Below are 26,561 nucleotides of genomic sequence, written 5' to 3'. Positions count from 1 at the left end.
TCTTCAGACAACCCTATGGGTGACCGCCCGGCGCTTGCGTCGGTGGTTACGCAAATTTGATGTCAGGAAATTGGAATAGAAACATATTGGAATAGTTTTACGTTATAGGGCCCCTGTACTGGTTGGTCATTCTGAGACTTCCATTGCTTCGTCTATATGCGACATACTCTATCGCCAGTATCGGCCAGTTTGCTATGACACTCGCTTCTCAAAGTCGGCCATGAACACGATGCCATCACGATGACTGTATGACGACGACGCTTTGAAGATAACCGGATGACGAAGCTGTAATGATGACCATATGAACTGAATCAACTGGCGCTATGAGCTGATAGAGGACGATGTGCAACGACTACTGCGGCACCCAGACGATGGCATGACAATGAATGCATGAGGACAGTGTGACGTTGACGGCGTGAGGACTATGGCACGATCAGAGTCGGATGACGAATATACAATAACGGCCATGCAACGATCACGATGGCATCACGACCACAAGGCAATACCAAGTTGTCCAAGCTAGCAGACAACTTGGGTCACGGGGTCGGCATAAAAGGCTAGGTATCTAGATAGATACGCTGAACGGGCCTAACGTAGGCGTGTGTAGCTACATTGCAACAAAGCTTAGTAATATCTGTTGTCGTGTTAGCGGGTACATGGCAAGAAATAGTTCAAGGCGAAAAATAGGAATTACAAAAAAGTAGACATGGGCGGCGGGGCGATATCCGTGTCTGTTCTTATCCATTTCTAGATCAAAATCAAATGGCTTTAACGTCCACAGTCACCGTCAGCTGACTTCTGACGGAATATTTTATCACTTGGAGATCAATTGAAATATTTTATTAGTCAGGAAGAAAGAGGCGCACCGTTGTTAAATCCCCGTAGTTACCAGTACACCATACAACTTCGTAAACGAACAGGACGAAACGGAAGACGGAAAGAGAATTTACTCAACTCAAGCGCGTAATCACCACTGAATGTCTTATTACACTGACCAGGTTATATACATATGCAAAGTCACGTAGTACGTGCTAGCTGCACTCCATAAAAGTAACCGACAAAGCATTTTCCGAAAATTTGTCGTTGTCTAATTCTACAGAGCTGATCACGCTTTGTTCCAGGATGAGAAAGAAGTGCTCCTGCGTGTCCTCGTGCAGGTGATGCACATTCAATGAATCGCCATTTTGAAGCAGCAGCCATTCCTGCCCGACAAGAAAGTATTTCTGATTGCCTTGGATCGGACGCGGTCAATACAAGTACAAACCAACATCGCGACGGCCAGAGGATCCACTGCAACTACCATTGCAGAGCGACTGTGGACGACCTCGGCGTTGTTGGCAGCGTAGGCACTCCCCACCAGCGTATCGCCAACGAGCCGAGACGGTGCAACAAGCTACAGTAATGCAGTTGGTCGCATTCGTCGATGCCATTGCCAGTGAGGGCGACCAGCAGCTCCAGCTGTGAACCCCTCTTCTCAAGTCGACTCAGCGGCACCTCCCGCAGCAACAAGCTCGGCGATCGGCGTCGGCGTATAGCCCGCGTACTCAAGGACGCACTATCATGCTTCAGACTCCGGATCATTCGACCCATCGAGTCCAGGGCCCAACCGCTGCGGCCCTTACAACAGACTATCTGCGAGGCTTGGCCCGCAGTGACTTCCTCCAACTAGCAGCTTGTGGTGAGCTCCATTCCGCCTTCATGCGGAAAAGGCATCACTGGTTGTCGTTCCCTTCCCTTGACGCACGGACGCTTTCCGATGGGCTCGAATGCCGCAAGATTCGTGGCTTAGAGGCTGGACAAGTGAGCAATTGCGGCGTTGTTTCAGCCCTTACAACGGTTGCAGTTCTGGATCAGGAGATTCGCGATCTGGGTGCACATATGCTGCTGGGTCTTGACCTCATACTCCTCTACCAGCGGCACCAACGAAGCTACCTCTGCCTTCACAGACTCCACGCAACCAGCCACAGAGACTTGTGCAAGTTCCTGGCCGCACTCGAAGTTGTACTGCCGCTCACTCTGCAAAGCATCGAGCTTTTTCTTGGCAGGATGGCAGGATACAGGGAGCAGGATGTAAGCTTGAATGTAGTAACACATCCGTATGCAGCAGACGTCAACGTGGGTCAAGAAGAAATATTTAACGCAGCAATACAGGCATATGAAGCAGGCGTCAGCCAGGATGAACACAACAGGTTCAATGCAGTGACGCAACCCTTCAACGACGAAGTGGTGGAGTACGCGGAAGAAAACTGCGTGTATGCTCCCACGCGACCGGAGCAAAGACACCGGTGCCAACTGTCGGGTGTGTCCGATCTCAGATTCGTCCTATGGGAACAGTCCCAGCCGTGTTACGACAACGATAGCGGCGACAATGACCACTATGACTTCTGCGCGCCGATAAAGAGGGATTTCTCAACACACAAAGTTGATGTATTGCTGAAGTACTGTCGAAAGAGGCGATCATTGGCGGAAGAGAGCAACAAAGACCATAAGGCACCGCCACTATCGCCAAAAACTACAATGGATGACACACCACCACCTTCGCCTGGCTTTCTTCTGGAAAGCGATCCTGAAGACGATGATAGCGACGCGAACACGGTAACAGCCCGGCGCTCACCATACTTTTTCGATATGACCGTTGCGACTCTCTACGAAGACTGCATGAAACGTGGCGGTGCCATTGGCACTCCCGTCGTCAGAAGTGTCGGAAATACGTATAGCATGCTGCTTAAGAGGAGGATGAGTTTCAAGAACCTTACTTACGACAGGGTCCCAGAACTGAGTGCTCCAGGGGCAGAATGGATGCAGCGGCAGCAGCTGGAAGCCTCCTCGCAGTCGAAGGCATCCAAGAAACTAACTAACGTACAAAAAGCCGACGACGCCAAAGGTTCGGGCTCAATTTCTCCAGATACTTCTCTAATTGAGTGCGTGGTTATTGAAGCTAAACAAGCCAACCAGCACTCAAGCATGGTAACCACTTGCAGCCCTCCAAAAGTACCTGTGGAGCAGCAAGAAAGTGTGGATGTTAATAAAGGAGGAGTGACTGCTGAAGACCGTGAAAGGCGCCTACTTCGTACAAGCGATATTGTAGACCTTGATACAACTGCTACTGAGAAGGAAGATAATGGTGCTCAAGATGGAAAGGAGGCCACTGAATCCTGCACAAGCTGTGAAATGCCGCCAGACACTGGCATATGTCATCTGGCGCTGGAATGTCTTGGAAACGAGCTTGCAGCCGCAAGGAAGACAATCGAGAAAAACACGGGCGTGCAGGCATCCTATCGCCGTCTCCAAATGAAGTAGGACCAAATCTGGCTGATGATCTTTGCACGCACTCTGCACATATATATTCCGTGCTTCGTTGACATCGTAGTCGGTCCTGCCATCGTGATCTGCAAACTAGGCATACGAACAGGAACTGAATACTCTCCATCCAACATCAGCGTGTGGATCCTGCTTCTCAAGCTGGGCGGTGTTGGAGCGCAAATGGCAGCCACTGCAATTTTGTGTAGCACATGGATTACTGCTGCGGAGGAAGGTGGGGCTACCGCGACGACCAACTGGTGGACGAGACGGCGCAAAAATCAGCTTGGAATGCTGCGCGTGCTTTGGTGACGCCATGAGATGTGCGAGCGGTCGGATGGATCGTAAACATTTTATCGATTTAATAGTATTAGGCCAAAGGAACAATGATACGTTTGTGTACTCGCTGCATTGAATAATCCCTTTTGTTTTTAATGCCCTTATTCGATGGTATAAAACAACTATGAATTGACGCGCAGGTGTCGGGGATATCTTTTAATCTGCCTGCGTAAATCGCTGAAAGCATGACACTGTAACCTGTCGTTGATATCATCGTCGTCCGCCATGCAATCCACTGCAGCTGTATCACTTCCGCGCACTGAGGAACATGTTTTCATCCCGTCTAAGAACATCTTCATGCCAACTACTACTATTATGCAGTGCAGACCGATCTTTAAAAAATATATCATAGGGGTTTTACTTTTCAAAACCGCGATCTCAATATGAGGCGCACCGTAGTGGGGAACTCTGGATTAATTTTTCCCTCCTAGCAATCCTTAATGTGCGCCTAAATCTAAGTACAAGGGTGTTTTTGCATTTCACCCCCTATCGAAAAGGGTATTCCGACGGGTAAGTTGGAATTTTATCAAGGCGAATTGTTCTTAAAGCGGTTAGCTGAATGCTATATAATATTATTTTAGAAAAGATGTTAGGCCCTATACGTACCATTCTACATTGAACAATGGTACGCATTGTACATTTCCCCTTTTCTCAATAGATGTAGACAGAAAAATAAGAAAGGAATTTAGTTACAGAAAGGCAGAGAGGTCGCTCAGCATATGTAGGTATTAGAAAAAATAGATTCCATCGATGTTTTCAGCATTTATTGTTCTTTTTGTTGAAGTATACTGCTCGCCCAATATCATTATGCTCGCTTTTTTCAAAATTTTTACTGTTTCTTTGCTCAGTTTTAGCCATTGCTAGATAGCAAATGATTTGTGGAACAATAACGCTTCAATCAACCACAATAATTGTACTCCAGTAGCTTTCCTAGTTTGCGCACTAAATACTGAAAGAAAATTCTTCGCATTTGTGCTTGTTTAGATGATGAGAAAAATGTTGAAAAAATTTAAGTTCCGAGACAATTGTTTTTAAAGTGAAAAAAAAACGTCTATTACACAACTAAAATGGAAGAAATACAAATTTATGGACTCATTCAGTAATCATCAGCAGGATACTCGTCGCGATAAACGCTTTTATTCTTTTTCTGGTTTGTTTCCTTGCCTTTGGGGCCAATCTTGTGTACTGCTGTGTAGCCCTTTCGATGGGATAAGGTCAATGCTGGTCAATGCTGTGTAACTCATCCACAGACTAGCGTCCTGATGCAATTCTGAATGACTTCAGGACATTGCATCGGAGAATGCTGTCATCATTAAATGTGACAGCGACAACCAGTGTAGTTGCATTCGATATTTCAAGTGCAGGCGACACCTGAGCGCAGAACGACAGAAAGCTGAGCTAGTTGGTAAGGATTCATTATGCAAATAAAAGTGAGGCGTGCAGACAGGACACAAGAGTAGAGAAGTTTTATTTACATAATGCATCCTTACCAACTAGCTCAGCTTTCTGTCGTTCTAAGCTTCATTTCTAGTAATCTGAGCCTTTTTCCATGTTCCCCTACATATCTGCACAATCCTGCTTCGTTAGCTTCCCTAATGGCGATTTGTATGTTCCGCGCTAGAACCATGTCGTGGTTTAGTCGTAATCGTGTCGTCCCATTGGAAGTTCAAACGATGTGCGGCTTTCTTCAACCATCAACTGGGCATGCCAGGAGGATTGGAGCTATTCTTTCCGCTGAATCATGGCGCCAAGTTAGGTTCTACCAGCAGTGTCTAAGGGTCCGTTGCGCGGCCCTGGGAGACGGTCGCCATTGGAACCGCCCCTACGCCGATTGGAATAAGTTAGCCATGCAACATGCGGACTTCCTATGGAGGATGAAACTTCCGGCGGCGTTGGCGCTGTCCGCTTCTCTACTCTTGTGTCCTGTCTGCACGCCTCACTTTTATTTACCTGAGCGCATTCTGATGTTTTCTAACAGCTGAACGTTCCCACCACAGTTATCGCACATAGTGCATAAAAGTTCGATGTCAAGCAATGCGTAGCCATGGCGACTAAAAGTCAGCATTTCCCAGTCCGCTCACGCTTCTCAATGCGCGAGCTTTGAAAACGGCGTGCACCTTGCGTTTGGCCCCGCTGCCCGGCGATTTGAGGCAAGAACAACATTTCTTACCATGACGGGCCAACGTACACCGATTTGCGTAAAGGTGGACGCTCCTACAAAACTCACTTTTGTTTGTTCATCTCTTCAGATTTTAAAATGTAGGCTCCGACGAAGAAACAAATCACTATGTGCAAAGATATAACACCGAACTAACGCGCAAGTAAGCAATGTGCTCCAGACATAATACTATAGGCACAGTTTGAGACTCGACTTGGCTCTTGGAAAAGCTACTTGTTGTTGTTGATGATTTTGTAACAATAAATCTACAGAAACGGCAATACTTCAGCAAAAAGAATGCATTATAACACAGTTTAAAAAGAAATCTATAACAGTTCGAATGTTTCTTTATAATACAAAAGCATTGATTTAGTTAACCACAAATTTGGAATAATAAAACCTAATTATTATGGGAAACGTGGTCGCACAGAGGAACTAACAAAATCTTGCCTCTGTCGTCGGCAACAAATCGTCGAAGTAAATAAACCAGGGTGACGAGATATGAAGGCAGTTTGCGAAGTTCCGCAAGGGAACATATTAGGCCATGTATTGTTTACTTTATGTATTGAAGATGTGGTATACGTAATAATTGCAGTGCAAAACTTATTACAGCAATATAAAGGCAATTATTTTGAGACCAAAGAACAAAGAAATCCTTTCACATGTAGATATTGTTTTAAACTGTCGTAGCATTTAACTTGTTTATCATTTTAAGCACCTATGAGCGGCCTTTTCTGCAAATATGTCCTAGGATATTCATATAAGTCTGATCCAAAACATTGTTCGCAAAACAGGAATAGTTGGTCGCATCAAATACCTTCTCTCGAAGCAGGTGAAATTACTTATTTACAATTCCTTATGTTACTCTCACTTGCTGTGTACTGGCCTGGGGCATCAGGGCGTTTACTGAGCTACAAAAAATAAGTGAAACGTAAGAACAGTTCCTCTGTATGCTTATAATACCTCTTTTAGCACACCAATTGCTGGTCTATTTATCAGTGCTTCCTGTTATTAGAATTCACCAGTGATAGCATTATATGCTAAGTATGCGACGGTCTAATTTCTCAATATTCTTTGCAGTGTTCTTTGCATCTCAGCCCTGCAGCACCTCAGCAGTGTTGGCAACGAGATGCCTTGAGTTTCGACCACTTGGCGTTCTTTAACGTGCACCTAAATCTAAGTACACGGGTGTTTTCGCATTTCGCCCCCATCGAATTGCGGGCGCCGTGGCCGGGATTCGATCCCGCGACCTCGTGCTCAGCACCCTAACACCACAGTCACTGAGCAACCACGGCGGGTCAAGTCTGGTTGTATTTGGTTGTAAACTCTGTATCTCTTTTGTGCTGCTTCGACATAGTGCTCCCTGCTACCGTCGTGGTTGTGTGTCTGCACAAGGCGCCAGACCGGGAGCTGAATATTCTGCATCCAACAGTGACCAGCATCTTGGAAGTGTGGATTCTGTTTCTCAAGACAGCGGGGTCGGAGTGCAAGGCGTAGTCACGGTATTTTTTGTCTGTCGCGTGATGTTCTACTGCGAAGACTCGTGGAGTGTCCGAGACAGTCTGCGGTTAGACCAGTCGACGCCAGTGGTGACCTCACACGTTGAGAATTCCTTCATAACGCCGTCTTATGTGCAAGGAATGATGTTGATCATAAAGTTTTTGTCTGTTTAATAGAACTGGCCCACACCTTCCATTCATACGTAAGTGCAGTCGTCGCATAGTATCTTCACAATAGTCATTCATTGCACTTATTTGAGACAATAAAAGAAACGGATTGGACGCACGAGTCTCGAAGATACTTTTTCGGGCTTTCCGCGTAACTCTCAGAAACCACGATGATATCAACTTATCGCTGACGTCATCGTTCTTGTCAGCTATGATAGCCACCGCCACTCGATCACTGGCGTACCGTAATGTATAGGGAATAACAAAATCTCAATAAAAGAAAGTGACACACATGGAGTAGGTGTACGATTAGAAAACATGCGAGGAGCGCCTATAGTAGCAATAGAAAATCACCGTAGTGGCAAAGTATCTATAAGAGTCGTCTGATTGAGTGATGAGGACAAAATTTTCAGTTAGCTTTTGTGGTCTTACGCGCCAAAACTAAGATCTGTTTATGAGACACCCCATAGTTGGAGCTTCCGGATTAATTTGGCCAGCTGAGCTTCTTAATTCACCGCCCGCTTCAATCTAAGTACACGAGCGTCTTCTTTCTTCTCTTTTTTTTTCGCGCTTCGCCCTTTTCGAACTACGGCCGCCGCGACCGGGAACGAACCCACGACCTAGAGCTTACCGGCGCAACGCCATTAAACGCGGCGGGTGGCGAAACAAAACAGAAATCCGGCAATTTTTACAGCGAAGCTCTACATGGCTAGGTTCTGGAAAAATTGAGCTCGTCGACCGATCGCGAAGATAGTGCAATACCGGGCCGACCCGCGGCGGAGGTGAAGCAGGCGTTAAGCACTGCGCCAACTTGCAAACATAAATATAATATCTTAGGTCCCAATACAACTTGTATCAGATATTAAGCTGATAGGAACAGATACTACACTTTGACCCGCGTCGGCTATGTCTACGTTGGTTTTCGAGTGACCTCACAACCACTACTGCACTGCGGGACGTCGACCAACGCACGATCGCCTAGACTACGGAGGAGAAGTGTGTGCCCTCGGAGAGCGGTGAGGTGCGGGTCTGTCCTAGGTGCCGGGATTCGTTAGCGAAAGGCGTCGTGCCGCTATTTCAATGAATACGTGGGTATGTATACCGCCCGATGCCTCATCGTTTTCCGAGGCTCAACATCGTGGAGGAGCGACTAGTCGCACCTCGCCTTCCATTCATGCGCATACCACGTTTGAAGGCCGGCAATGGACAGTTCGCCATTAAAGAGCCCACATACACAGCTTCGCTGGTCATCCACCTTCACACAGCAGAATGGCACTGAACTGTTTTTTTTTCTTATTACAAACCATACGGTAAGTATTCTAAAGCTTCCCAACGAGGCTGATGTATTTTTTCCTGATGTTCTCATGCACCGTGTGGACAACAGAATGGCCGCGAAGCGGAAGAATCAAGGTAGAGCCATTTTCACTGATCCTACAAGCACTGCAATTGTGCGAGTGACTGGCTTTGTTCTCTGCGAAATTAAGCAGAAAGATAAATATCCATACTCCCTCAAATATTCCTCGTCATGAGAAGAAGAAGAAGAAACTTTAGTAAAGCAGTTCTTGATGCAGTTCTTGATGTGGTGGCCTCGGGTGACGGCTCGAAGTTCTTGGACTCGAGCGGCATCTTCGGCTTGCCGGACGGCCCAGAGCTGGTCTGCCAGCTCTGAACTTCTGATAGCCGCCTCCCAGCGGCGGCGACGCCTACGGAGAAAGTCCCCGGCGGCTCCCGCATCCGGGGCGGCGTCGGGAAGAACGGAGCTCGAGCCTTCTACTCTGGCAACAGCCGCGATTATGGACGCGTCGCCAACGGAGCTGCTTTGATTACCGTTGTTGCCGGTACACTCCCAGGGCATGTGTCGCAGCGTTGCTCTGCGTCCGCATGTTTTACACGCGTCTGTTGGGTACAAACGCGGATAGCAGTGGTGTAAGATAGCGGGGCTAGGGTAGGTGTGTGTTTGGAGCAAGCGTAACGTCACGGCCTCGTTCCTGTTCAGTTTATCGTGCGGTGGCGGGAATCTGCGTCTTTCGAGTCTGTAGTGTTGGGTGAGGTCTCTGAACGTGGTTAGGCGATCGCCCCACGCCCAGTGTGTTTCTTGTTGCTGTGTTTCTGTTGTAGTGTCCCGATCCGGGAGATCCGATGCCCCGCTCGCGGGGGCGGAGGCGGCCTCATAATCAGCGGCGGCTCGGCGTGTGAGACCTCGAGCCGTGGCGTGGGCCGCCTCGTTTCCCGCTAGCGGAACATCGGTGTGTGCCGGGGTCCAGAGGAGGAAGACCGTAGAATTTTGGGGTTGCGAGGGCGATGACGAGTCGCCGTCGTCAGAAATTTGGAGTATGCGGGCCGCTTCCCGCGAGACACGACCGCGCGCGAAGCCGCGGATTGCCGCCTGCGAGTCGCTGATCACGATCGCAGCGTTCGGCACCGCGACGAGCGCTAGGGCTATCGCGGCTTCTTCGGCCGCTTCCGTGTGTCCCGTGGTCACCGTGGCGCTCGCGAGGCACCTACCCGAGCGGTCTACAACCGCTATCACGTGCGCGCTTCTCCCTCCTCCATATCGCGCCGCGTCTACGTACACCGCCTCGTTGCTGTTACCAAACTTCTTCTGTAGGTCGCTTGCTCGTTTGTTGCGTCTCCCGGTGTGGTGCGTAGGGTGCATGCTCTTGGGAAGCGGCGGGATGGTCAGGCGGTCGCGAACAGAGGCGGGAACCGCCATCTTTTCTCCATGCTGAGTGTGGTACGCGATGCTGAGCGACTCGAGGATGCATCGACCTGCCTTTGACCTGGATAATCGTTCGTATTGCGCAATGTCGTGCGCCTTGATTAACTCGTTGAGAGAGTTGTGAACTCCGAGTTCTAGAAACTTGTCGGTGCTCGCGTTGAGTGGAACGCCGATCGCCCTCTTCAAAGCCTTTCGGATCATGCATTCGACTTTGTTTTTTTCGGACCCGATCCACCTCAGGTAGGGGGCAACATACGTTATGCGGCTTATCGCGTACGCCTGCACGAGACGGATCGCGCACTCTTCACGCATATCATTGAGAATAATGATTTTAAATCGACGCTTTATTTTTCTACCTCCTCGAATTTAGGCGTGTCGACGTCGTCTGTCATACCGAATAGGAGCTGCTTGTTTGCAACCAGTTCCCCCCATGCTGCAGCCCGATTGGCATCGAACTCTTGCCTGTAATTGCAACAGCACTTTTTCCCGCTTCCCTCCAGCTATGCAGAGCGTTGAGAAGCTTGGCGCATGAATGGTTTCCTACAGCAGCTACGGGGTTTAACGTCCCAAAACTCCACAATGAATTACGAGGGAAACCGTAGCGGTGAGCACCGTAGCCTTTTAAATGAGTAAGCATTTCTATACCTACCCAACGCGAAATCAGTCCATCACGTAAGACAATGAATGGCTCATACACACGTAAGCAAGCAAAAAATGAAATGGCTCATACCCCCTTAAGGCAGAGGCTACAAGTGCTCAGCTAACTGAAGGGAACAGTGCATACATTCATTGCACTCGCGCACAAAACACACAAAACACCGCATCTTTCAACAAAGAACAAGCTCAAAACAAGCATCCGAACCATCAATAAATCATTATGTACCTCCCTCAGAAAATGCACTGGTGGTTTCGCAATAGCTTCGATAAATTAACCTTAATTCACCTGAATTACCACCAAAGGTCATGGCTTCGACTTCCACCAAAGGTACAGGCTTGGACTGCGGTATGGAACTCTATCTTAAACCTACCTGATCATGTTCGCTATGAAAAATGGTATGCGAACGATCGATGAGGGTTGATAAGGGATAATACTGGTCGAATCAAGTTCCATAACATGGCTAATGCAAGGGGCTCTGTGGAAATGCACAAATCGCACAACGCTTACGTATACTTGGACAACAAAAGAAAATTTAAATTATGACTAAAGTTTAGTTTCACGCGCCAAAACCACGATCTGATTATGAGGCACATCGTAGTGGGGCACTACGGATATTTGGACAACGTGGGTTTCTTTAACGTGCACCTAAATATAAGTACACGGGTGTTTTCGTATTTAGCCCCCTCGAAATGCGGCCGCCGTGGCCTGGATTCCACCCCGCGACCTCGTGCTTAGCAGTACAACATCATAGCCACTAACAAACCACGGCGGGTCTAAAGCTATGTTCACACTACGGTCGTAACGCGCGTAACTGCTCTTTCGGCGTATCGAACGTAACGGCTGTAAAAAAAGTTACGGCAGTTAAGCCGGCACCTTTGTTCACATTTACTGCTGCGTAAATTACGGCTTTTACAACAGGCCAATCAAATTTGGAGCTGCAGAATCGACGTCACCAGTGGTCCAATATGGCTCCTGTCAACATGCAAGCGCTGGCCGAGATCGAAAAAATTCACGCTCAATACAAACTTATAGTCATGTATTCAATCGCACAAAGACCACGGAGGTGACGCAGAAGGGTTTGGGAGCGGCAAGTATTTCTCGACAGGGCCGTGGACGGCGATTTTCACAACCTTTTCGCCAAGCTCCGAGTTGGTGACGCTGTGATGTTTCATAACTTCATGCGCATATCGTCCCAGCAGTTCCGCTTCCTTGAAAACCTAGTGAGACCACCCATCGAAGTTCGGAGCACGCATCTGCGGCCATCGATTTCCTCGGCGGATAAACCAGATCAACTGAAAACAGTCTCGCAAGGCGCACTGCACAAATTTTCACGAACACAGCCAACCTGATCGTGCGCACGGAATAGCGGAATGACACTTCCCGCGCCCGGAGCCGTCTGCAGACGGGAGAACGGGAGTGTCGTCACCGGTTGTTGAAAACTGAAAGCTTATCGGTTATTGGCTGTGTCGCAACGGTCGTAATATCATAGTCGTAAATGTTGCCGACCCTTTAACACTCTCACCCACGATTTTTGCGTGAATTGCGCACGTTGGTACCTTTACGTTCGCAGTCTGAACTAGACGCATACGCTTGTTGCGCTTCCGCCTACGCATGTTACGAAAAACCGGCGCCTTACGAACGTAGTCTGAACATAGCATTACACATAAATTTGTGCGTGAATTTTTTTACTTCTTCACAGCCGAGCACGAGACGTGGAACGATGAGGAAGAAGTGGCCCCGCGCGTCCTCGTGCAGTTGACGCTCGTTCATCGAATCGCCGTTTTCAAGCAGTAGCTTAAGCTCCTGTCCAACAAGAAGATCAGAACATAATCAGAAAGTGGTTTTGGCACGTAAAACCCCAAATATTATTATTATTATTATTATTATTAACAAGAAGATCATCCTGATTCACTGGGGTCGCGCGCGATCAATAGCGACATAAGGCAGCATCGCCACGGCCAGAGGATCCACAAAGCCTGAATATCGCCGAATGTCAGGACGTGTCTGCGTTGCCGGAGCCGCTGCACAGATACAGGAGAAGCGAGAACGTTCGATGCCTCTTTGTGACAAGCCGCGAGACACCGAAGCGTTGGCGCTTGGTCCTACTATGCATCTACCCTTCCCAGGCCACTGAGCACTACTTTGGCGTTCTCGGCAGCGAAAACGATCTCCGTCAGCACATTGTCATCGTGCTTGCGCAGTGCAACTTCCAATGGGAATCATGTTTGCGACGTTCGACGAAGTCATTACCATTGACGGCTACGAGCAGCTGCATCCGTCTATTCTGCTCCCGAAGACGTCTGAGTTGCACTTTCTCCGGCAACAAACGCAACGTCCGTCAACGCGTCACCAACGCTCTGACGCAGGCCATCTAGCTACAGGAATCCTGTTCGCTTCCTTCTCCGAGGGCACCTCTAGTGACGGCAACCACCGTCAGCAGCTGTGGATTCTGCTTCTCACGACGCCTGAGCTTCGCCTACCTCGGCAGCAACAACGATCTGCGTCTGCGCATCACCAACGTGCTGCCACATCGACAAGCATGCTTGACACTCCGAAGCTATCGGAACGCACCAAGCCATGGGGCCAAGCGCTGCTGCGGCCCAAACAAGAGGCCGTGTCCACGGCGTGGGCCGCAGCTAGTTATATCCAACCGGTGCTTGTTGTGAGCTTCTCGGCGCACAAATGCCACAATGACGTGACTGGTTGTCGTTGCTCATACCCGACGCACGTTCGCCTCTCGTTGAGCAAAAATACTCCAGCATTCACAGAACTGCTTTATAGCTCGCCTCCGCCTACGTCAAGAGCACCTGTAAGCTCATTCCACAGCAAGCCGCCGGACCGGAATCTATCCTGCGGCGCGCCTCAACATTTTGCCTTTCCTGCTGCTGCCACCGACGTCTCTCGCCTTTTTGACAACAGTTGCGAGGAGGTCGCGCAAGTCCATGCCGCAGCAGTTGCGCGTCGCCAGGATGACGTCGTCGAGGCTGCGAAAATGCAAAATGGCGACACTGCTCAGGCCCTCGCAGCGGTTGCACTTCTGGCGCTCGAGACAGGCGAGCTGAGCGAACATCTGCTGCTGTCACTGGGTCTCGACCATTTCCACCATCGGCTTCAACGTAACTATCTCTGCATCCCCAGCCTCCACGAAGCCAGCCACAGATGCGTCTGCAAGAACGTCGTAGCCGCAATGGAGCTTTCGCCGCCGCTCATTAGGCAGAGCCTCGAGCTTTTCCTTGGCGAAATGGCAGAATACACGGAGCAAGAATACGATCAGAGGTTGAACGCAGTAACACAGCCGTATGCAGCAGACGTCGACCAGGATGAGCACGACAGGCTGAACGCCGTCACGCAGTCATTCGACGAAGCTGACGAAGACGACTTGGTGGAAGACTTAGTGTGCGCTCCCACGCAGCCAGACGAAAGACACCGGCACCTCGCGTCGGGTCCGTCAGAGCTCAGCTTCCTCCTGTGTAAAGCGTTCCAGCCGTGTTACTACAACGATGCCGGTGACGGGTGCAGCGATGAGTTGTGCGCGCCTACCGAGATGGACAATTCTCCACCACCGGAAGCGCAATACTTGCTGAAGTACAGTGGACAAAGAGGGGTTCTCTGGTGGAAGAGGGCAAGATCGACGAGGAGACACCGCCACTGTCGCCAAAAACTACAACCGAGGAGACTCCGCCACTTTCCCCTGGCTTTGTTTCAGTGAGCAATCCTGACGACGATGATGGTGACACGATCACGGTCATCGCGCGACATTCGCCATCAGGTCCCGGTATGACCGGTGTGAGTGTCTACGAAGACTGTGTCACACCTGGAGGGGCTATTCGCTCACTCATCTTCGGAAGTGTCGGAAAGTGGTCGGAACCCAACAGGAACAGATGAGCTAACACACGGCTATATACCATGTGCTGACGCAGCGGAACTAGTTATGGAAACCCTTTTCGTGATGGTCGTCGAGGCTACTGCCATTAGCGGCAACCAGCAGATGGAGGCGTGGATTCTGCTTCTCAAGACGGCAGGCTTGAAGTGGGACCTATATCTATTGCATTCTTGTGCGTAACGTGGGTTCCTGCTGCGGAGGCTCGTGGAGCGATCTCGACTACTGTGGTTGCATGAGTGGACGCAATGTGCGCCTCGCACTTTGCACATGCCTTCATGATGGTGTGAAGTGTCCGAGCAGTCTGGTTGATCGTAACGAATTTGTCTCTTTAAAAGCATTATTGCACACGAACCGTTGTAATTAATAATGTACAACTGTCACGTAGCATCTTTTATATGATCTTCATATGTCCTATAAGGTAAAATAAAGGAAATTGAATTCGACGTGAAGCCTTCCGAGACATTTCTTTTTTAGCTGTAGCCGTAAGTCGCAGTAAGCACTTATCATTAGCTTATCGTAGATAGGATCAGTGCTGTCGGTCATGCACACCGTCGCAGGTCCATCACTTCACATGTGTGCACTAAAGAGCATATTTTCGAGCCATTTAGCAATATCTCTATATCAATTGAAATGAATGAATGTCCAGAAGAAAGTGACGCACAGGAAGAATAGTTGTACAGTTAGGAAACGCATGAGCAGCGTCCAGGGCTGCAACAGAGAAGCGCCGTAATGGCAAAATGCCTAAAAGGTGTTCCTAATTACGCGAACAAACTTTATCGCAGCAGCAAAAAGGACACTCACCGATCTTTAATGGCAGAGACATAATTTTGTCTGGGGTAATCTTTGGATGTGCTCGTGTAGCTTATTGTTCCGTTGTTGTTTGTAGGCTTCATGTTAGCCTTCCCACAGGCTGTGTCATACCGGCTTCGCGCAGCATCTAGGAAACCACCCATCGTCTTCTGCGGTCTGTATCTAACTGAGAAAGAAGTTATACATTGTGGCCATCTGAACAGGACATGGTATAACATAGACGATGATGTAAAAACGTGTTGCGCGCGCAGCTGATATCGTGGCACACGGCGCCCTTTCCAAGTGAATCACTGTCAGAAGCGACGCATAAACTGTCGCGATGATTTATCACATGTAACACGCCACCAACTGTAATCAAAATTATAAACTGCATGCACATGATTCGAAATACATTCTCTTACATGGTCCTTTGAACTAAGTGCCACCGCAGAAAAAAATTAATGTCTCAGGTTTATGTCTCTGCCAGCGGAAATGGCCGTACCACCAATATGAAACGCGGAAATGCCATGTGTATTTGTTTTTCTTTATTTCGAACAGACGTTATGGAAATCGCGAGGAGCGTGTAGAGCAACTGGGCTTGTTCAAGTCTATTAGCAGAAGGGGCGGATGCTATGCGGATGCTATGCTATGCGACGTTGCTTTGTGGGGCACGTTGCCTGGCTATAGTTGGTTTAGATTCACGACAGACACGGAGCAGCGCAATACGACAGGGAGCAAGAATAAGAAAGACTCGAACACAGCGCGTGCACATACACCGAGATACAAGTTAGCGGTGTGTGTGGGTCTTTCTTATTGTTGGTCGTATTCTCGTATTGCGCAGCTCCGCGTCTATCTGGCCTCGTGGAGTTATTTTGAGCACCTTAACGACTCAGAGAAGCGCTGCACTTTTGTATTTAACGATCGATCTTCCATAAGTTATCGTGCGATGTTCCATGTGCTTTTCTTTAAGTTACCGCTATTAAATAAACATTCTTTTAGTACTAGTACAATTACACAGATTTCTATCAGTATTGTCGTCAGAAAGCGAAATTTGGTTCTTGACTCGCAAGTAATATAGATAGGACGCGTCAAGTGGCTCTGCATTGACGTGTATATATGAACACGACCCGACGCGGTTGCTCAGTGGCTATGGTGTTAGGCTGCTGAGCACGAGGTCGCGGGATCGAATCCCGGCCACGGCGGCCGCATTTCGATGGGGGCGAAATGCGAAAACACCCGTGTACTTAGATTTAGGTGCACGTTAAAGAACCCCAGGTGGTCGAAATTTCCGGAGTCCTCCACTACGGCGTGCCTCATAATCAGAAAGTGGTTTTGGCACGTAAAACCCCATAATCTATCTATCTATATATGAACACGGGGAGTTTCCGTAAACATCAGTTGCTAGAGCGCTCCCACATCTTTATCACTGTGCCATGCTGTGTTGTTCTGTTCATAGCGCACCCCAGCACAACTAAAATCACAAAGTGTTAAGATAAAAAGAAAAATGGAAAACCAGAAATAGCCGGATAAAGGGCATCATATTTAGTAACAATCCTGTAATACCGCATTACTGAGAGAGGCAGTGCATCTACGGACGAAGGCAGAAACTATGAGAAGACAGGAGAGGAGGGCAGCTAGAAAGACGACTGAGGAAAAAGTAGGAAGCTCGGAAACAAAGGAAGACAACACGTTTTGAAAGATATAAACATTGAGAAAGTGACAGCGCATTCCTCTGAGAGGTGACTGTGCCAAAATTTGCAGGAACACGGAAGGTAGTCCCAAGTATACTCATCCGCAGAACCCTCAGTGAAAGAGAAGCTATAGTGGAACGGAACACTCATTATCTTTTGCATAAGAAGAGGACGTCGGTCCACTACGTCTGCAGCTATGTGGCGGAAGTCTATACGATGATTACTCAGACTTGAAAAGTTGGTACATCAGGTCAGGAATCGATGTTTAAACATAGACTCATTACCTTTTTCCGAACACGCTGAATAAAAATGCTATTCGAATTCCTTGTGCGATTCCACAATATTTAGTTATATTAGTGTATATGACAAATAAATGTAACGTACAACGTATACCCCTTTACAATTCCAGTAACACTAGGTTTGCTTTGAATAACAACAGTATTCTACCAAAAGTATACAGTAACTATGAATGACACAAAGCCCAATTTGCAACAGTAGCATTATAGAATAACGGGCTAAACGATATAAAATAACGTGCATCCTTTGATGCAATAAAGAAAGAAACTAATCTCGTTTCTAATAGATGGTCCTTACACTACCGTTTTCTGTTTCTTTGAATTATGTTTACTAGTTGTGCTTATTAGTCGTTGATAAGGTATAATTACTGTTGGTTACTAACTTCTCTTCATGCATCTCAAAACAGGAGGTTCCCTTGCAGGCTTGAGCTATCGGACCTCCTTTTGCATATTCTGCCCAATATGTACTACCTTTGTAAACAATAGACGTTCTTTGATTCACTAATTAAAACACCGCCCGGTCAACAGAATAAAAGTGGACTGTTTTACAGGTTTCACGCGATCGAATACGACAAAATTTTCGTTTCAGATGAATTTAATGTCAGTCCGTTTAACTGGCACCTTTCAGGTGAAATACATCGGACTGTAGAGAACGGCAGCCCTCAGTAGTGTGAACCTCCATAAAAAGTGTGATGTCGTGAGCGTAAAAAAGAAATAAAGGATGCTGGGTTGCAGCGAAAACGTCATTGATGAAAAATAACAAGAGAAGTGGACCTAACGCGGAACCTTGGGGCACACCAGCAGTGGATACTCTATAGACAAAGGCAGATAGTTCATTGACAATCACGCACAGCTGCACACTAAAGCTACAATAGCAGCTTCTAATAATAATAATAATAATAATAATAATAATAATAATAATAATAATAATAATAATAAATTTTCAAATACAGCATTAGCTTCAATTCCCCTACCATATCAGCGCACCATATAAGATTTGCTCCTTTAAAGGAAAACGCTAAAGCGGAAGGGGTACGAAAGCACTATAACATTCTCCAAAGATAGCCGACTTCAAATCATCGTTTCTAAGTGAACCTCATTGACCAAGTAAGTGACAAGTGAAGAGAGATTAATAAAACAAACGTTCAATCTACGCTGCGCATATACCATAGATTCCTACCACACTAAACTGCTCACCCGACATTAACAGAACATGCAGATTCCTGCGAAGAGCGCAGCAGTAACAGCGAGAGCTACCTCATTACGCCGCGCTTTATTACCCCCAAATTGGTCGCACACTAATGAGTTGCTAAAGGCATTCCAAGTGACGCGCCAATCTAATAAATAAAGCCAATATTTTGTGTGTGTCTTCTTTTTCTGTTTCTGATGTCTGTCTTGGCTTATGGCTAACGTCTGCCTCATGCAAAGGTCTGGCCGCACGGCGTCTCACCAGCACCGTCGATGTTGACGCTGCACGGACGCATAGGGCCGCGTCGGAGATTGCATATGCTCTTTTTTGTTCGTAAGTTTGTGTGCGTGTTTCTCTTCATTATTTTATCATGTGGTAATACAAAAAATTTCTTGCTCTTCAGTAAACAAGTACACACTTAACAAATTTTACAACGAGAGAGAAAGAGAGCGTAAACATTTATTTCAAATCAACAAGATTTGAGTCCGGCGTCTGTTTAGTGGGTCTGGGCACCCGCCGCGAACGCGGTTCCGAGACCTTGCCTCGAAGCGGCTTCCTCGGCTCGCTGGACGGCCCAGAGTTGTGCTGTCAGGTCAGAATCATGCAAAATACACCGTAACCAGTTTGCGACGCCTCTTCTTTTTCTTTACTCCTGCAGAACCGAACACGCGGCGTTCCACGCTGAGAAAGAAGCGCTCTCGCGTGTCCTCGTGCAGCCGATGTTCGTTCATCGAATCGCCATTTTCCAGAGGCAGCAGTCGTTCGAGACGGACAAGAAGTTCACCCTGTTTGTCTGGTGTCGCACGCCAACACTACTGACTGAAACCAAGGTTGCCATGGCCAGAGGATCGCCAACACCTGAACGTCGCCGACTGGCAAGACGAGCCGACGTTAACTCTGCACAGATGTACCAGGAACGAAAATGTACGACGCACCTTCGTGTCAAGCTGGGACAACACGGAGCATCTACGCTGGGTCCTATCCCGCAACTACCTGTGCAGAAATACCAAAAGCTACCTAGGTGTTCACGGCTGCGAATAACATCCGCGTTCGCGCATCAACATCGCGCTCACGCAGCGCAATCAGCTACAGGAATCCAATTCACCGATTTCATCGAGGCACGTGAGCGCGACCAGCTACTGCAGCTGCGGATGCCGCTTCTTAAGCCGAAGGAGCGGCGGCTTCCTCGACTGCGAGAACGCTCACCGCACCACCACAGCACTGAAGCACCGAACATCATCCTGGACAAGCTGCAGCTTTGCGAACGTGCCGAGCCATCCGGCGAATTTCCGCCGCCCTTGCAACAGGCTGTGTGCTCGGCTTGGTTCGAAGCGACTTGCATCGATCGGCAGCTTGTTGTACGCTTCTCCGCTCCCGGATGCCGAAGTGACGTGACTGGTTGCCACTCGCTGCCCCCGAGGCACGGTCGCCTCTCATGCAGCCCGAACGCACATGGATTCGTGGCGATGCTGAGCTGCTCACCTCCGTTTAAGCCAAGACCGCCTGGGAGGTCAATGCCCACCAAGCCGCCAGTGCGACTGCTTTCCTGCCGAACACCTGCACCTCCCGCCTTCCCTGCTGCTGACACCGGGTCCTCCGTCCACTGCAACAACATCTACGTAAGCCTCTCGCTGGTCCGTGCTGCAGCAGTTGCGCGCCTCCAGGATGACGTAGAGGCTGCGCAGGCGAGGATTGGCGACGCTGTTGAGGCTTCCCCAGTGGTTGCACTTCTGGCCCAGGATATCGGCGAGCCTGGCGAACATCTGCTGCTGGCCCTGGGTCAGGATTTCCTCGACCATTGCCTTCCACAGGACTGTCTTTGCAGGTACCTCCTCGGCACGACCAACTAGCCATAGAGGCCTCCGCAAGAGCGTCCTGGCCGCACACGAACTTGCGCTCCCGCTCATTAGGCACAGCCTCGAGCTTTTCCTCTACAGGATCTCAACATAGGCAGCAGGAAGAAGGTAAAAGGCTGAATCCAGTGACGCAGCCGTACGCCGTAGACCTCAACCAGGATAAATAGGACAGCCTGAATGTAGGCACGCAGTAATTCAGCGGCAAAGTTGAGGAAGATGACATGGCGGAACACTCCGTGTGCCCTCCCATGCAACCAGGGGAAAGACACCGGCGTTCAGTGCCCGATCCGACCTATAGTTCCCCGCCACTCAATCTGCCGGACCTCAGGACTCCGTGGTGCCATGTTTCGCTTTGTGGGCACCACAACGGTTGGGTTTCCTTCTCTGCAGGCTGGTGCAGTGGCGGCCACACCATATGTATGGACGAGGCGACTTTAAAGGACCTGGAGATTACGCTTAAATTGACGACGTCGAAACGTGTGAGGTAGTCCTCGTAGTAAACATTTCGACTGTTTGTTAGCAGGAGCCAACTATGATCATTTCCGTATCAGTGTACTGACCGCGTATATTCTTCCATATCGTACTTTACTGGACCTATTCGACGGAATAAAAGAAATAATAAAACTTGACGCGCCTGTCTCGGGAATGTCGTTCTCTGCTTAAAGGGCAGCTCACCGTAACCAGGACACCCTAACTTATGGATGAAACCATCGTCGTTGTCAGCCATGAGCGCTACCGCCGCTCGATCACTTGTGCGTAGTGAAGAGCACATATTGAACCGGTTGTGCAATATCGCCGAACAAATAATACCACGATTGTTCCAAATTTTCGCTTTACCACATCGTCATTATTTCCTGCAATTACCTGCACGTACATTCACCGGATTTCTGGCACGTCCCTCATAGTGGGTAGGTGCCACATTTCGAAGGATTATCCTTATCATAATATAATCACCGTCATCATCAACGGGATGAATAGGTGTGTGCTTAAAGAACACGCCTGAAGATTGTCTACGCTACCGATAGAAAATTGCCGTGATAACAATGTATCTAAAATAGTTGTCTGCTTATATAATTATGCAATCCATGATTAGTGGTGACACTAGAAACGCGCCACTTTCCCTGAAAGCTCGCATTGTGACCAGAATCGCTCGAATACGTTATATGCGTGTTCTCACGTTGTCATGAAAAAACCTAGATCATTCAGCCACACTGTAAAATAATTTGCACCCTTAAAAGTGAAAAAGGGTGTAAATGTGGCTATAATTAACTCACACCATTAGGGTGTCGGCTATATAAATCACACCCTAATGGTGTGAGTTAAAGAATATTTACACGTCACGTCAATTTACACTGACACCCTTAGGATGTCGCCTATATAAATCACACTCTAAGGGTGTGAGTTATAGACAATTTGCACCCATTTTTCACCCACCGTGGTTGCTCAGTGGCTATGGTGTTAGGCGGCTCAGCACGAGGCCGCGAGATCGAATCCCGGCCACGGCGGCCGCATTTCGATGGGGGCGAAATGCGAAAACACCCGTGGACCTTAGATTTAGGTGCACGTTAAGGAACCACAGGGGGTCAAAATTTCCGGAGTCCTCCACTGCGGCGTGCCTCATAACCAGAAAGTGGTTTTGGCACGTAAAACCCCATAATTTAATTTTAACACTCTTTCTTCACTTTTAAGGGTGCAAATTATTTTACAGTGCAGCTTATATCTTAGGGAAACGGGGACATATTAGGCGTGCATTGCAGTCACATATTGAAATGTGTTGGTTAGTTAAGAGCGAAGTGAAAATTGCTTAACGCTCGTTCTCCCCATGTTGAGAGGCGTTATATGAAATGCTTGCAAATTTTCCACTCACCTGACAGAACCAAGAGCGGAAGCTGCGTTATATTTGGAGAACATCGACGCCATGTTATGAGTGATGTGTACGGAAAATTTGAACTGCGTCGTTTATAAACAGACTTTGCGGCAAATTACTTGCTCGAGCTTTGCAAAGTCTAAAAGCTTATTTTACGAAATTCCTTCTAGGTTTCCCTAATCTCCTGAAAGAACTTAACATACCTTAACGTTGACAGATTAAAGTAAAGAGGAATTCTTAGGAAGGATGCGTGGAGGGAATAGCAAAATAAATCAGTCAAAGATGGGTTTTGCAAAAAGTTCTTAAATAAAGTTTCTCAAAGTGTTTTACGACCGTTAGCCGCAATATCTTTTAGTCCTAGGAGAACTGTACGTGACAGTGTGTTCATGTTCGTTGCAAATAGGGGTGATGCGGGCGCTATGTGTGCATAAAGCTCGATGTTTTGTCATGACAAAATTGCTGGAAATATTTATATAACACCCGTTTTCTGCCAACTTTCATGCGTTTCATGCGCAGCAGATTTGCGCGTTGTCTTCACTGAACTAACAAGACATGTTATATCTGTTTTCTGGAGATAAGAGGCCGGCTTTGAATTGACGGGCAGGTCTCGGGGATATCTTTTTAAGCAGCCTACGTAAATCGCAGAAAGCATGACGCGGTAACCTGTCGTTGATATCATCGTCATCCGCCATAGGATCCACTGCCGCTATATCACTTCCGCGCACTGAGGAACATGTATTTCATCCCGTCGAAGAACATCTTCATGCCAACTACTACCAAACTATTGTGCAGTGAAGACCGATTTTTTAAAAATATATCGTGGGGGTTTTACTTTTCAAAACCGCGATCTCATTATGAGGCACGCCGTAGCGGGGAACTCCGGATTAATTTTGCCCTCCTGGCAATCCTTAATGTCCACCTAAATCTAAGTACACGGGTGTTTTTTCATTTCGCCCCTATCGAAATACGTATTCCGATGGATAAGTTGGAATTTTAGCGAAGCGAATTGTTCTTAAAGCGGTTACCTGAATGCTATATAATATTATTTTAGAGAAGAGGTTAGGCCCTATACGTACCATGTACTTTAGGTCACATTACAGACCCTTTTTCTCTATAGCTATAGGCAGAAAAATGAGAAAGGAATTTAGTTACAGAAAATCAGAGAGGTCCCTCAGCATTGGTAGGTATTAGAAAAAATATATTCTATAGTTGTTTTCAGCATTTATTTTTCTTTTTGTTGAAGTATACTGCTCGCTGTATATCATTATCCTCGCTTTTTTTCAAATTTTTACTGTTTCTTTGCTCAGATTTAGGCATTGTCAGATAGCAAATGTTTTGTGGAACAATAACGCTTCAATCAACCGCAATAATTGTACTGCAGTAGATTTCCTAGTTTGCGCACTAAATACTGAAAGAAAATTCTTCGCATTTGCGCTTGCCTAGATGACGAGAAAAATGTTGAAAAAATGTAAGTTCCGAGACTATTGGTTTTAAAGTGAATAAAACGTCTATTACACAACTAAAATGGAAGAAATACGAATTTATGGACTCATTCAGTAATCATTAGCAGGATGCTCGTCGCGATAAATACTTTTTTTCTTTTTCTGGTTTGTTTCCTTGCCTTTGGGGCCTCCTTTGTGTACTGCTGTGTAGCCCTTTCGGTGGGATAAGGTCAATGCTGGTCAATGCTATGTAACCCATCCACTGACTAGCGTCCTGATGCAATTCTGAATGACTTCAGAAAACTGCATCGGACAACGCTGTCATCGTTAAATGTGACAGCGACAACCTGTGTAGTTGCATTCAATATCTCAAGTGCAGGCGACACCTGAGCGCATTCTGGTGTTTCCAAACAGCCGAACGTTCCCTCGGCAGTTTTCGCACATAGTGGACAAAATTTGATGTCAAGCAATGTGTATCCATGGTGACTAAAAGTCAGCATTTCCCAGTCCACTCACGCTTCTAAATGCGTGAGTTTTGAAAACGACATGCACCTTGCGTTGGGCCCCGTTGCCCGGCGTCTTGAGGCAAGAACAACATTTCTTACCATGACGGGCCAACGTATACCGATTTCCGTAGAGGTGGACGCTCCTACAAAACTCACTTTTGTTTGGTCATCTCTTCAGGTTTCAAAATGTAGGCGCGGAAGAAGAAACAAATCACTGTGTGCAAAGATATGCCGCGGAACTAACCCACAAGTGAGCAATGTGCTCCATACATAATACTATAGGCACAGTTTGAGACTCGACTTGGCTCTTGGAAAAGCTACTTGTTGTTAACGATTTTCCAACAATAAACCAACAGAAACGGGAACACTTCAGCAAAAAGAAAACATTGTAACACAGTTTAATAAGAAATCTATAACATTTCGAATGTTTGTTGATAATACAAACGTATGTGATTTAGTTAACCACAAATTTCGAATAATAAAGCCTAATTATTATGGGAAACGTGGTCGCGTACAGGAACTAACAAAATCGGCAACAAATCGTCGCAGTAAATAAACCAGGGTGACGAGATATGAAGGCAGTTTGCGAAGTTTCGCACGGGAATATATTAGGTCATGTATTGTCTACTTTATGTATTGATGATGTGGTATATGTAATAATTGCAGTGCATAACTTATTATATATGCGGATAACACCAGCATTTTCTTTTCAGGTAATAACCTATATAAATTTTAATACAGATATAATGCCAATTGTAAAGTACAAAAATTAGCAGTATGGCCGTTACCGAATGGCGTAAAGATTAATTACAGCAAAATAAGTGCAATTATTTTGAGACCAAAGAACAAAGAAATCCTTTCACATGTAGATATTGTTTTAAACGGTCGTAGCATTTAACTTGTTTATCATTTTAGGCACCAACGAGCGGCCTTTTCTGCAAATATGTCCTAAGATCGTCACATAAGACTGATGCAAAACATTGTTCGCAAAACAGGAATAGTTGGTCGCATCAAATACCTTTTCTCGGGGCAGGTGAAATTACTTATTTACAATTCCTTATGTTACTCTCACTTGCTGTGTACTGGACTGCGGCATCAGGACGTTTTCTTAGCTACAAAAAATAGGTGCAACGTAAGAACAGTTCATTCTGTACGCTTATAATACATCTTTTAATTAGCTCACCAACTGCTGATGTATTTATCAGTGCTTCCTGTCATTAGAATTCACCAGTGATAGCATTATATGCTAAGAACGCGACGGTCCAATTTCTCGGTATTCTTTGCGGTGTTCTTTGCATCTTAGCCCTTCAGCACCTCAGCAGTGTTGGCAACCTGATGCCTTGAGTTCTTGACCAGGTTGGAGCGGACAGCGGTCTCTCCGTCCCAAATCTGGTTGTATTTGGTTGTAAACTATGTGTCTCTTCTGTGCTGCTTCGACGTAGTGCTCCCTCCTACCATCGTTGTTGGGTGTGATCATCTCTGCACAAGGCGCCAGACCGGGAGCTCAATACTCTGCATCCAACAGTCACCAGCATCTTGGAAGTGTGGATCCTGCTTCTCAAGACAGCGGGCTCGGAGTGCAAGGCGTAGTCACGATATTTTTTGTCTGTCGCATGATGTTCTGCTGCGAAGGCTCATGGAGTGTCCGAGACAGCCGGTGGTTAGACCAGTGGACGCCAGTGGTGACCTCACACGTTGCGCATTCCTTCATCGCGCCGTCTTATGCGCACAGAATGATGTTGATCGTAAAGTTTTTGTCGGTTTAATAGAACTGGCCCACACCTTCCATTCATACGTAAGTGTAGTGGTCGCATAGTATCTTCACAATAGTCATTCATTGCGCTTATTTGAGACAATAAAAGAAACGTGAATGGACGCGCGAATCTTGCAGATACCTTTTTAGGCTTTCTGCGTAAGTCTCAGTAACCGCGATGACATGAACTTATCGCTGACGTCATCATTGTTGTCAGCTATGATAGCCACCCCCACTCGATCACTTGCGTACCGTAATGTATAGGGAATAACAAAATCTCAATAAAACAAAGTGACACACATGGAGTAGGTGTACGATTAGAAAACATGCGAGGAGCGCCTATAGTAGCAATAGAAAATCGCCGTAGTGGCAAAGTATCTAGAAGAGTCGTCTGATTGAGTAACGAGGACAAAATTTTCAGTTAACTTCTGTGGTCTTACGCGCCAAA

The 26,561-nt window shown here is 47.2% G+C and overlaps 1 protein-coding gene and 1 pseudogene across 2 annotated transcripts in view; both read right to left on the bottom strand.

Moving 5' to 3' along the window:
• Positions 1-26,561, bottom strand: part of Idua (alpha-L-iduronidase) — a 368,620-nt gene that overhangs the window by 154,577 nt on the left and 187,482 nt on the right. The gene's annotated exons all lie outside the window — the stretch shown is intronic.
• On the bottom strand, positions 8,193-8,372 carry LOC139055026 (U2 spliceosomal RNA; annotated as a pseudogene).

This window comes from Dermacentor albipictus, chromosome 1 (assembly GCF_038994185.2).
Source record: "Dermacentor albipictus isolate Rhodes 1998 colony chromosome 1, USDA_Dalb.pri_finalv2, whole genome shotgun sequence".
NCBI classification, from domain to species: domain Eukaryota; kingdom Metazoa; phylum Arthropoda; class Arachnida; order Ixodida; family Ixodidae; genus Dermacentor; species Dermacentor albipictus.
Note: the sequence above shows the minus strand (reverse complement) of the source record. Positions and strands in the feature narration are given on the sequence as shown.